We start from the raw sequence: 12,082 nt of genomic DNA, 5'->3' as shown, positions 1-12,082 counted from the left end.
GCCCAAGGAAGAGGATAGGCCTGTCACTTCATTTTTGGCAGCATTTTCTTTGGCTCTGATAGGCAAAAAGTTCCATCGGAGCCAAAATGATCATTCAGTATCCCAGCTGCTTCACCTTTGGCCTTGGCTGATGGAAACTTCATTACTAGCCCACCAGCCTTGGTCTTAAGGCAGCTATCAATAAGTACCAAGTCAAGTATGCCTCTAATGTCTTCTGGCCCCGTTTGACTTGTCGGAGCTTCAGCACTACACTTTGGTTCTACAATCAGTACCTGTTGACCATGAATGGCTTTTTTCTGGCCATGAGCACTGATCTCAACCACGCCTCCAGGCAGATCCTTTGCCTTCCCCACGAGAGACCCCCGAACAGCATCTTCAAATGACTTGGCCTGGTCTTGGGTGACAGCTGTGGGCAATGAGACCTTGGTCTCTAGCGCCTCAAGTCTGTTTGACACATCTCTGATAGCCTGAAAGATGGGCCAACAACCCCATTTTTCAGCTCCTTCTTAGTAACTCTATTTCCTCCACAGTCCAACACCTCATCCACTGGTGCAACACATTGGCTACACAGCCAGCGAAAGCCCAGCTGGTGGCCCATCTTCATAAATGGATAATCATTAGCATCCATATTTTCGCACACCAAATGAACCCATTTGCTGCAGTGGGCACACTTCAGTGTTTGTGCACTTTTTGCTTCAGACCTACTGCAGTGAGGGCACTGGCATTTGCTCATGGTTGGTAATAAAGAAAAAACCAGAACAAAAACAAACATTGACAACAGCAGCAAATAGTATATACAGTACCCTCGCATCCAGTGTGTTATTTTTGTCAGACAGTACTACCATACTGGACTAAATCCATACTGGACAAACAACAGATCTTATGGGAAAAATGAATAATGTCAGATATGCTTTGAAAAAGTCCCCCTAGAATTCAACTTAACTACATTTTGACACAAATGAGATTTTCCAACCTTTAAGGTGAGTGGTGATGGGCTTGGAGGGGAAGGGGGAGGGGTATCCGAGGCTGTATGAGTCCTACCGACCCCCTGAAGAAGGGTCTTCAGAATCCTGAGGAGGCCTGTCTGCCTCAACCTCTCTCATAAATCACTCATAGTCACACACTGACATTGTCGTCTTCGTCATCAGGGGGAAGTGCAATACTGCACTTTGACTGGCACATGTCACGAGGAAGGCGTACTGGACTGGCGCGGCAGTACTAGGGAAATGTTCCTAGGTGTTTGCCATCTTCCTGTGCCTGGCCGGGTAATAGTACTGGACACAGCATGTCAATACTAGAGATGAATTCCTTGGATTTGGCCCACTTTGCTTGGCTAATCCGTACTAGCCCAACAAATCCGTACTACAGTAATGAATTATTTTATTATTTTGCCGACCATACTGAATGAGAATAGTACTGGACGAATGCTTACTGGACACGAGGGTACTGTACAATACTACCCAGGATAAACCCAGGTAGTGCCGCCCCTGTTTGTGCCACCCTAATTTGGGGGGGGGGGAAGAAAACCAAAAGAAAAAAAACACACAAACAAAGAACGTTTTCATTTTCGTTCATTCCCTAGGGGAATGGGAATGCTGGTGATAGAACTGGAGCTCCTGTTTCACTAGCTATCAGACTATCCCCCTTTGCTGACCTTTTCAGTGCGACAGTAACATGGAGAGTAGACCTCTCCCAAACATTTCCTTTAACTATCGTATGCACTACACCACATGCGCTTTGCATTTCGCACAACGTATCCCACTACATTACAGGGGTTGGCACCAGCAAGGGCATGCGGCCAGAAAACTTTGTCCCCGCTACCTAGTGGCGGACTTTGGGGGGGGGGGGGGCGTGACGGGGGTTCCGCCGTAATAGATCATGGGTTCAGGGCGAGATGGGGCTTGAACCTGTGCTAGAGGGTATAGGGCATTGCAGTTCCCAGGCTGCTGCTTCCGCCCAATAGAGAGGGGCCCGAACCTGGGAGTAGTGCCCCAGGAGGCTGCCCTATCAGCGGTTGTATAATGGCAGGACAGTTGCAATGCCAAGGCTCGCTTGGAGGGTGTCCCTGCAGCTGTCCTGGCAGAGTACCCCAAGGCCTCTACCACAGACACTGGTAAGCTGGTGGGCTAGGGGTCCCAGATCCATTGTCTGGACCTGGGACTGTGCAGTGAGTGGGGCGGGTGGTATGTCTACCCCCTTTATTATTACGGACTATGACTAAATACAAGAAAAAGCTTCAAAGCAAGCCAGAGGACATTAAATTGCCCAGGGGGATGAGAGTGTGTTCATGGTATGTGGGAAGTCTGAGGGGAAGAGCAGGGGAAGTCGCTGGGGCATTCAGTAGGAGGTGGATGGATGTGGCATGTTTGCAGGAAGTCCGGTACAGGGGTGGATCATCCAGAGAGATTGTTGGGATGGATTGCCACTATAACTTGTTTTAGCAGGGAAGGACAGACGGATATGGGTGTGTTGGTTGAGGAGAAATGGGTGGAATATGTTATGACTGTTATGAGAGTTAGTGATAGGATATTGGTAGTGAAAATTTTATTCAGTGGAATGATGACTGCAATTTTATCGGCATATGCTCCACAGGCAGGCTTGGATGAGGTAGTGGAGGATAGATTTTGGGATGACTTAATACATGTAGTAGGTGGTATACGGGTTGATGAGATATTGGTTTTGGGAGGGGACTTAATTGGTCATGTAGGTGAAGCAGCCCAAGGTTATGAAGGAGTACATGGGGAATGTGCTTATGGTATAAGAAATGTGGAAGGGGAATGGATACTTGAGTTTGGGGAGGCAACGAACATGATTGTGTGCAACACACATTTTAGGAAAAGAGAGAGTAGGTTAATTACGTACGAGTCTGGGGGAAATAGCAGTCAGATAGATTATTTTCTGGTCAGGAGGGCTGATAGGAGGTTAGTGAGGGATGTTAAAGTTATAAGAAGCAAGGAGTGTGTGCAGCAGCACGAACTATTGATTTGTGATATGGTACTTAAAGAACGAGTGATGAAAAAGGGGACTTACATACCTAAGAGAAAAAATGGAAGCTGAAAAATCAAGTAGTAAGGGATGCCTTCTATAGCAAGATGAGGGGAGTGGTGACTGAACAGAGAGCCATAGACAGAGGCATTAATGAACAGTACAGAGCCCTCAAGAACAACCTCTTGAGAGTTACTAATGTAATATGCGGCTGGACAAGAGGCCAACCAAGACATAAAGGCTGTAGCACAGGCCGAACAGAAATTAAAAACAGGGTGTCTGCAAGGTCACCACGAGCAGGTGGGGTACGACTTCACTACCCGTCTAGGAAAGGTAATAATAATAATAATAATGATCTGGCCTTTTGTTTCTCAAAAGCGCCAGTTCTTCCTTTGGGAATTCACTAGCGCATCGACACACATACATTATTTTTACAATTACAAACTGAGGTGCCGCATAAGTGCTGAGATGGTGTTTTAAAACTTTTCTCAATTTGAGTTTTATTGCAGCAGCAGATACATCACTTAGGCAAGACCTTATTGGTTACAATACTGCCAATATGCAAAGCTTTTAAATACAAATAAAATTATTTTTTAGCAGAGCAAAGAACAGACTTATCACAACTCCAGGCAGTGATATAAAAGAGATGAGATTCAGGGGTGGGTTTGTTCCAGTGCCTTTTGTAGACTTTCCTATTGTGGCCAACATTAAAACAAGTGTGATTAAACCAAGGCTTTTTTTTTGGCATTATTCACAGAGAATGGATTGCATGCTTCCATGCCTGAGGGAATTGCCTCCTTAACCCCTGCTATGCTAATTCTTATCAATGCAGATACCTTCCCTGTGTCATTGTTTTGTGTGTGTGTGTGTGTGTGTGTGTGTGTGTGTGTGTGTGTGTGTGTGTGTGTGTGTGATCAGATCAAGTGTTTCTCAGCTTGAACTCCTCATCTTGGATCTTGGAGTAGACTGTAGCACCAGTCGAGCATGGCAGTACTTGCAAGGTGGATGGAAAGCTGATGGCAGGGAGAGCTGGAGCTCTCGTTTCATCAGCCCCCGGGACTATTTGCTGACCATCCTCCTTTGCTGAAGTTTTTCAGTGTCTCAGTAACACAGAGAGTAGGCCAGCATGTTCTCCAGCACAAGTTTCTCTAACTGTCAACACCAAACTACATCCACAGTACACACTACACTTCCTTTTCAAAATCTGAAATGAAAAATGGCAACCAATAACCAAGCCTTGAAGTCCCCAGGGGGGGGGGGACCATAAATGCCCCCACCATCTGCCCCTCCCCAGATGATGACTCAGCAAACCGCGTGGAACCAATGTCTGACTCACTTCATTTCAGCAACATTCGCGGCCTTTCCTCTAGCTTTCACTCTGTTGAACACCTCCTCACTTCCTCTAAACCTCACCTTCTCTTCCAAACTGAGACTCAGCTGTCTGAGGCAACTAATAGCAAAACTTTTTCTGTATCCTCCTACTTTCTCTATACTTATTTCAAAGCAAAAGGTGGCTGTTGTGTATATGTACACAATGACTTATCTTGCTCTCATGTTCCTGAACTTGATTCTTCTGAATTCTCTACTCTCTGGCTTCGACTTTCCTGTCATTGTCTGACTACATATATGTGGGCTGTTAATTATCCCTTAATTCTACTGACTGTCAAAAATTTTTCGACTATCTTACTTCTACGATGGAATACGTTCTATCCATTTCTCCTTTCTCTGAAATCTCCATTTTAGATTTCAATGTTCACCACCACCTTTGGCTCTCCTCTCCTTTCACTGATCCACCTGGTGAACAAGCCTACCTCTTTTCTATCCTTAATGACCTAGAGCAGCTTGTACAGAACCCTACCTATATCCCTGACTGCATTGGAGAGAGCTCCAACATACTTGACCTCTTCCGTACAACAAATCCTTCTGCGTACACTGTTAATCTTTCCTCTCCATTGGGCTCCTTCAGTCACAACCTTCTTACCTTGACCTGTCCTATCGCTCCAGTACGGCCTGTGAACCCTCCAAAGAAACGTCAATTGTGGCACTTAGGAGCTGAAGATCGCGAGGCCCTAAGACAGTACTTCTTTGATTTTCCATGGAATGATTATTGCTTCCATGGCTGCGAGCCATCTGAGTGTGCCTTGCGCGTTATGGAGGTTGCCCTCTTGGGCATGGAAGCATACATTCCCTTCTCATATCCTTTGACTAATGCAAGAAGGCTTTGGTTTAATCACACATGTTCTAATGCTGTTCGCAACAAGGAAAGGGCCTTTAAAAGGTACCAGAGCCAACCCACCCCTGAATCACATCTTCTTTATGTTTCTGCCCAGAATCATGCTAAAGCTATTCTTTGCTGTGCTAAAAATAGTTTCAGTTTCATCTGCACTAAATGCTCTCAACTCTCCAAGTCGAATTCTTCCTGCTTCTTCTGGCACCTTGCCAAAAACCTTTCTAACAACTTTACCTCATCATCCTTCCTTCCTCTTTTGTACACTGATGGCTCTGTAACTATTTCTTCTACTGATAAAGCAGATCTCTTCACTCGGACTTTCTCTTCCAATTCCACCTTAGACAATTCCAGTGCAGTTCCTCCATCACTTCCCCCCTCTGACTTCCTTATGGCTGATATTAATATTTCTTCAACTGATGTATTTTCTGCCATCACTGGCCTCAGTACTAAGAAGGCATATGGGTCTGATGGGGTCCCTCCTGTTGTCCTCAAGAACTGTGCTTCTGTGCTTACACCCTGCCTAGGTAAACTCTTTTGCCTTTGTCTATCAACTTGTACCTTTCCCTCTTGCTGGAACTTTGCTCTCATTTAGCCAGTCCCAAACAACGGTGCCCATTCCCAACCCTTTATCATCCAGTTACTGTAATATCCTGTATCTCAAAAGTTTTCAAGTCAATTCTTAACAGAAAAATATTAAAAAATCTTTCTTACCACAACCTTCTTTCTGATCGTCAGTATGGGTTCTGTCAGGGATGCTCCACTGGCGATCTTCTCACCTACCTTTCAGACTTGTGGTCATCCTCCTTTCAGGACTTTGGCGAAAGCTTTGCCATTGCACTTGACTTCTCAAAGGCTTTTGATCAAGTCTGGCATAAATCTTTGATTTCCAAAATGCCTTTTTACGATTTGTATCCTTCTATCTCTGCCTTCAGCTATAACTTCTTTTCTGGTCGTTCTATAGCCACAGTTGTAGACTTCCAACGTTCTTCACCTAGATCTATGTACAGTGGTGTTGCTCAGGGCTCTGTCCTATTACCAACTCCCTTTTATTCATCAGTGACCTTCGAAGCTGTACATCTAACCCTATCCACTTGTACGCTGATGATTCCACCATTCACCTTTCCATTTGGTTTCTGCAACTTCCATCTCAGTTGTTACTTCGACAACAAGGAATGAGGCTGTGGCACACCTGATGTCTGACTTGGCTCGTATTTCTGACCGGGGTAAAAATAATCTTGTTGTTTTTAACCCCTTAAGACCGCAATTGTTTCAGGCAAGGTACCTCCTGCAACTGCAGTTCGGGAGTGTTTTGGCGACTTTCACCAAGGGCAGATTGACTGTGTTCTGGCTAAAGAGGAAGAATTTACACACCTGATAACGCAGTCCGTACCCCCGTTGGCCTAATGGTTACCGCACAATCGCGCGTCAAAGTTAAAAAAAGTTTATGATAGTTACCCATCGAAAACATGAAAATTTTGATAACTACCTATTTTTCTTATTGGAGAGTAGGCCTGTAGGTACGGGGGTTGGAAATAACCAGCTTTTTGCATGAAAAGAAAGCACTTCAGTGTGTTCTGTAACATCTACCATGAAAACAGGTGTGTATGTAGGTGTGGGGAGATAACTAGTGTGAGGAGTAGGCCTACAAGGCCTTGGTGGTACTTGGAAAGAAAAATTTTGGCAACAACCGAATTCTCTTGTGGAAACCCTCCATTTCAGTGGGATTTGTCATACCAGCCATAAAAACAGGTGTGTATGTAGGTGTGGGGAGATGAAACAGGTGTGGGGAGTAGCCCTACAAGGCCTCATAGTCATTCCAAAACTAACACAGATGCATATAAATGTTTATAACCATCAAGGACATCAAAATAAAGTTGAATAATGCTATAAATGCATGCATAAGAAAGGAAAAACAAAAAAGCAGTAATTTGTTTCCAATTTCTCTTTTTACTGTCCCAACTTCTCGTTACACATTTATCACACCATTACAATTATCACATTATCATTACACTTCATCACACTTATCATTATAGTTTCAGCAACAACCAAATTCTCTTGTGGAAACTCTCCATTTCATTGGAATTTATTGCACCTGCCATGAAAACAGGTGTGTTTGTATGTGTGGGGAGAAGAAACAGGTGCAGGGAGTAGCCCTACAAGACCTCATAGTCTTTCGAAAACTAACACAGACAGACACTACTCAGAGGTGCTAATCTGGACAGGTAGGGAGAATGGAAAAAAAGAAAAAAAAAAGAAATAAGTTGCGTCGTATTTAGTACAACATACAGCGTTCTCCAACGATGTACATACAGAAACTGGTAGGTACGAAGTGAGAAATGAACAGAGTGAGGTGTAAAAATTTGGGAAGAAGTAGAAATAATATGAAACAGGTACGTACAACAGGCCTGACACTCGGGGGGCTGTTTTTGGTTGGAAGGGTTGTGAGGGACAAGGAGGGAGAGATGGAATGGGGTTGGGGGGGGGAGGACGAGGCTAGCAGGGAGGGAGGAGGGGCAAGAGAGGATGGGAAGGGATGCAGGTTGTTGTGGGAGGAGAGATGCAGTTGCGTGGAGGGGTGGGAGAGTGATGGAGGACAAGGAGGGCATGAGGGAGTGGAGTAGAGGGTGGCATTAATGCGGCCGAGAGGGGGGGTGCCCCCCCACCGCCCGGGTTGGTCTGATCCCTCCTCACGCCACATCAGGGGCGAGTTCTCATTGACTTGAAGCCATGTATGTCATAATTGGGGTGGAGCAAGCATTCCGCGTTTTTTTACAGGCTGCATTCAGTTGATGCGATTACCATAGGCATTTTGGCATAAACTCAAATCGCATCAATTGATGCAATTAGGACTTAGGGGTTAATGGATCAGAGACTCAGTTCATAAACCTATCAACCTGACAAAATCTTCCTCAGGAGTACCCACTAATGTTTAATAATATTCAGCTCAATCCTGCATCATCCTTGAACATGCTTGGGGTTTCATTCACTTGGGACTTATCTTGGAAAGATCATATTACATCTCTTGTAAAATTTGCTTCCAAGAGATTGGGTGTGCTATGGTGACTCTGTGCCTTCTTTGCCTCTGCACAGTAGTTGACTTTATACATGGGTTTTATTTGCCCCCATGTAGAGTACAACTCTCATGTGTGGGGAGGCTCCGCACATAGAGCTCTTCTGAATAGGGTGGAGTCAAAGGCTTTTTGTCTCATTAACTCTCTTCTTACTGGCTCCCTTCAACCTCTGTCTCTCTGCCACACTGCCGCGACTTTATCTCATTTCTTTCATTACTCCAATGCTCACTGCTCCTCTGAACTGTCTGCTTGCATCCCTCCACCTCTACGACGGGCGCGTAGCACCCGTCTAGCAACAAACTCTCAACCCTTTTCTGTACAACTCTCTAATGCAAGAGTTAAGAGTTACTCCCAGTCCTTCATTTATGCAACAGGTCAACTCTGGAACTCTCCCTCTGTCTGTATTTCCTGCTTCATATGATCTCCAGTCTTTCAAACTCATTGTATCCAGGCATCTTGAAATGATATGATCTTGAATTTGGCTTTCATTTGTATTGTTTCTGTTTTCTTCTTGGAAGGAAGAGTTTGTGGGCTCCTGACCTGTGGTTCCTCCTTACTTTAAAATAAATAAATAAATTAATAAAACTTACCCTCATCTATTGGTAATTTACGCCTTTTGGGTGGGTTTGAGGGCGGCAATAAGTCGCCAGCACCATGGGAGGTAAACGGGCATGAATCCTCCATTGCTGGGCTACAGACAAGAACTGAATTACTAAATATGCAGTATTTGGCAACTGTGATATGGCAGGGCTTGGCAACAGCTCCTGGTGGTAGAGGGAGACTTAGTGTTCCCATGAAAGCCACTGACACTTCCTCATGCTTGAAATTATGGTGCCAAGACCCATCGCCTCATATGAGGTGATCAGTGCTGTCAGGGGTGGCCTGCACATCGCCTTATATGAGGCAGTGAGCTCGGCGGGGGTTAATGCATTAGTCACACACAGATTGCTGTTGGCCTTGGTAGCAATAATCATTCCAGGGAAAATCAAAGAAGTACTGTCTGAGGGCCTAACAATCAGAAGCTCCAAAGCGCCACAGCCGCCACTTCTTTAGAGGGTCCACAGGCCTTACTGGAATGATAGGTAAATAAGTGAGTGCAAAAGCAAGATGTGGAGAGTGATGGGGTTGGGGAGCTGACAGTGGATTGTGCTGGTTTAAGATTTTTGTACAGAGGAGTGTATGACAAGTGTTAGGACCCCTTTCCTTACTGGTGAAGTGATACTCATTGGATTGACCTTAATCATGGGTGTTATGAAGTGCATAAGTGTGGATGTGTATACTCATTGGATTGACCTTAATCATGGGTGTTATGAAGTGCATAAGTGTGGATGTGTATGCCTGTTAGGTGGATTTTGAGTCTCTCTCTCTCTCTCTCTCTACGTCATGGGAAAGAAAGATGTGAATGATAAAGATAACAATGATGATAGACCAAACTTTATGGAAGGGTTAAGTTAAGGAAAAAATAGAGAGATTTAGTATTGATAATAATCAGCCAAGCCAAGGTTGCAGTGAAGGCCTGTGGTCAAGATCACTGGGCTGTCAGCCCGAACACTTTTGATCTTAGTTAAGCCTAATTTAGTGGAAGCTTTAGACAAGAATGAAGTAACTCAACTTCGAGCACAATCAGTTAAAGATCTAGGTCACTTGGCAAAGTCAAATACAGTACAACCTCACTATAATGGACTAATTGGGGCCCAAACCAGTCTGAAAAAAGCAGAAGTCCGATAATTGCGACATCTGGACCTCGCCTTGCTAACAAGGACTTTTTCCGAGATATCAGACATTAGTCTGGATCACACCAATGATTTTTCACCATGGCATCACCAACAGTTTTCACTACCATTGCAGTACCATACCCCTACTGTATTATACATTCACTACAGTAATCAAATGGTATAATATACAGTATATAAGAATACAGTACTGTATTGTACACTGACAAACATGTCTTTTATTTACAATATTATGGTGAACATAGTTGAAGTGGTCCACTAGCGGAGTCTGTACAGTAGAGATGACTGTACTGGAGAGGTAGGTGACACACCTTTTCAACTTAAAGGCACTTATGCTAAACTAGTACTGTACTGTAATGTACTTTAAGGCACACAATCAGAACTTACGGTAATTTTGAAACTTAAATTATACTGTACAGTACTATACACTTATAACCAAAGGTGTTCCATTAACGTTAGCACTTAATATGAATGTAGACCACTATATAAGAATTTCGTCCGGTCGACTCCTCAAGTCCGACAGAAATGAATTCTGATATATTGAAGTGTGTTATATTGAGGCTTTACTGTATAGTATTTGTCCATTAGACCAGTTGGTGGGAATGGGAGTTGTACTCCCTGAGTGCTCCTTGTTTCTTTTTACTTTGGATAAAGCTGCATGATGTTTTTCAGCAATGGAGAGAGAGAGAGATCTGACTGAATGGGTCAGGAGAAATCTCAACTAACCCCTTAAGTATGGTGTCCCCCCTCCTTCTCCCCCTTACTAGTTGATATTCTTCATAGTTGGTGGTCTTTCTATGAGTAAAGGTGTTATTAACCCTTAGATTTACCAATGACGACCTGGGTCGTCATGTGTTTGTCAACCTCTGACGTCAGTATGATGACTTTGCCCGTCATCCGGTGTAGTCTCTAAAGAAATATTTAAGGAGTTGTCATTTTTGTTGGATGACGGGCAAAAGTGCCACAGCTGTTGCATATGTGCTTACATGGTTTGCTTGGCTCAGTGTGGTGTGAAGTTCCTCACAGGTAGGATCTATACCTCTTGACCTCCTGCCGAACACTTATGCTCCTTTTTCTCGTGTATACTGTATATGCGGCATTATTATATAAGAAAATACAACAAATAATGCATTATTGGAAAGGAAATTTATTCTGCTATGTATTGAAGCAAAAAATATAATGCATTATTGGAAAGGAAATTTATTCTGCTATGTATTGAAGCAAAAAATATTATTACTTCTTGAATAGTTTTTTTTGGGGGGAATATTTTTTTAAAGGACATTGTAAAACTTTAGCATGTCAGCTAATTTCTACTCACTTTTTTTTGCATTTTATTATGTATATATTGTCTTTTTGGACAATGTACGACAGAGCAGTACTCTTCATCTTCAAAATGAGACCAAAGTGGCCTTTCTGTGATGAATAGTAACATTCCTACGAGTGTTAGAAGTAAAGCATCTCTACGCAACTGTTCTGAAAGCGCTCGAGCGAGAATTACGTGCACAGCCAGAATTTATGCTCCTCCCTTCATGGGATAGGGTTAAAATATAATTGTTGCATACAGTAATGCAGTGCAGGTATTTGTAAAATATCACAACTTTTTCCATGCATTTGGTGGTGGTGATGTTGAATAGCCCCAGTCTGTCTGGCCAAGAATGCCCATCAACCACAGGCAAACAGCCATCTGTACAGGGCCAGGCCATGCAGTGAACTAATGTTCCTTTGTGGTGGGCAGCACCTCATCACAGTAAGGTGCAGGGAGGAGTGTGAAGGTTTGGGGCCTGGATGGATGCTGTGTTTGCTTCTTCACTCAGTTAATCAGTTAACAGGGACTCCTTATTAGGCTCCACATCATCTCATTTTTTGTTTATATGGTTACCACCCATCATTGTACCCAGCACTGTAAATTGTTTCCCAAATTACTGAAAACCATTTAGCCTGTCACTTATTGTAGAGTCACCCGAAGTGGAAAGAATATTAATAAGAGTGACAGGAAGGGTGGGAGAAGTAGGAAGAGAGGAGGGTAGACAGAAAAAGAACAGTAAAGGTGAAGGAAGAAATAG

At 43.7% G+C, this 12,082-nt stretch overlaps 1 protein-coding gene across 1 annotated transcript in view; it reads left to right on the top strand.

The window, feature by feature from the left end:
- Positions 1-12,082, top strand: part of YME1L (ATP-dependent zinc metalloprotease YME1L) — a 757,090-nt gene that overhangs the window by 743,975 nt on the left and 1,033 nt on the right. The window lies entirely within an intron of this gene.

The sequence above is a fragment of the Coenobita brevimanus genome, chromosome 85 (genome assembly GCF_032717465.1).
Source record: "Coenobita brevimanus isolate Jiangsu-jjx chromosome 85, ASM3271746v2, whole genome shotgun sequence".
Taxonomy (NCBI): Eukaryota; Metazoa; Arthropoda; class Malacostraca; order Decapoda; family Coenobitidae; genus Coenobita; species Coenobita brevimanus.
Note: the sequence above shows the minus strand (reverse complement) of the source record. Positions and strands in the feature narration are given on the sequence as shown.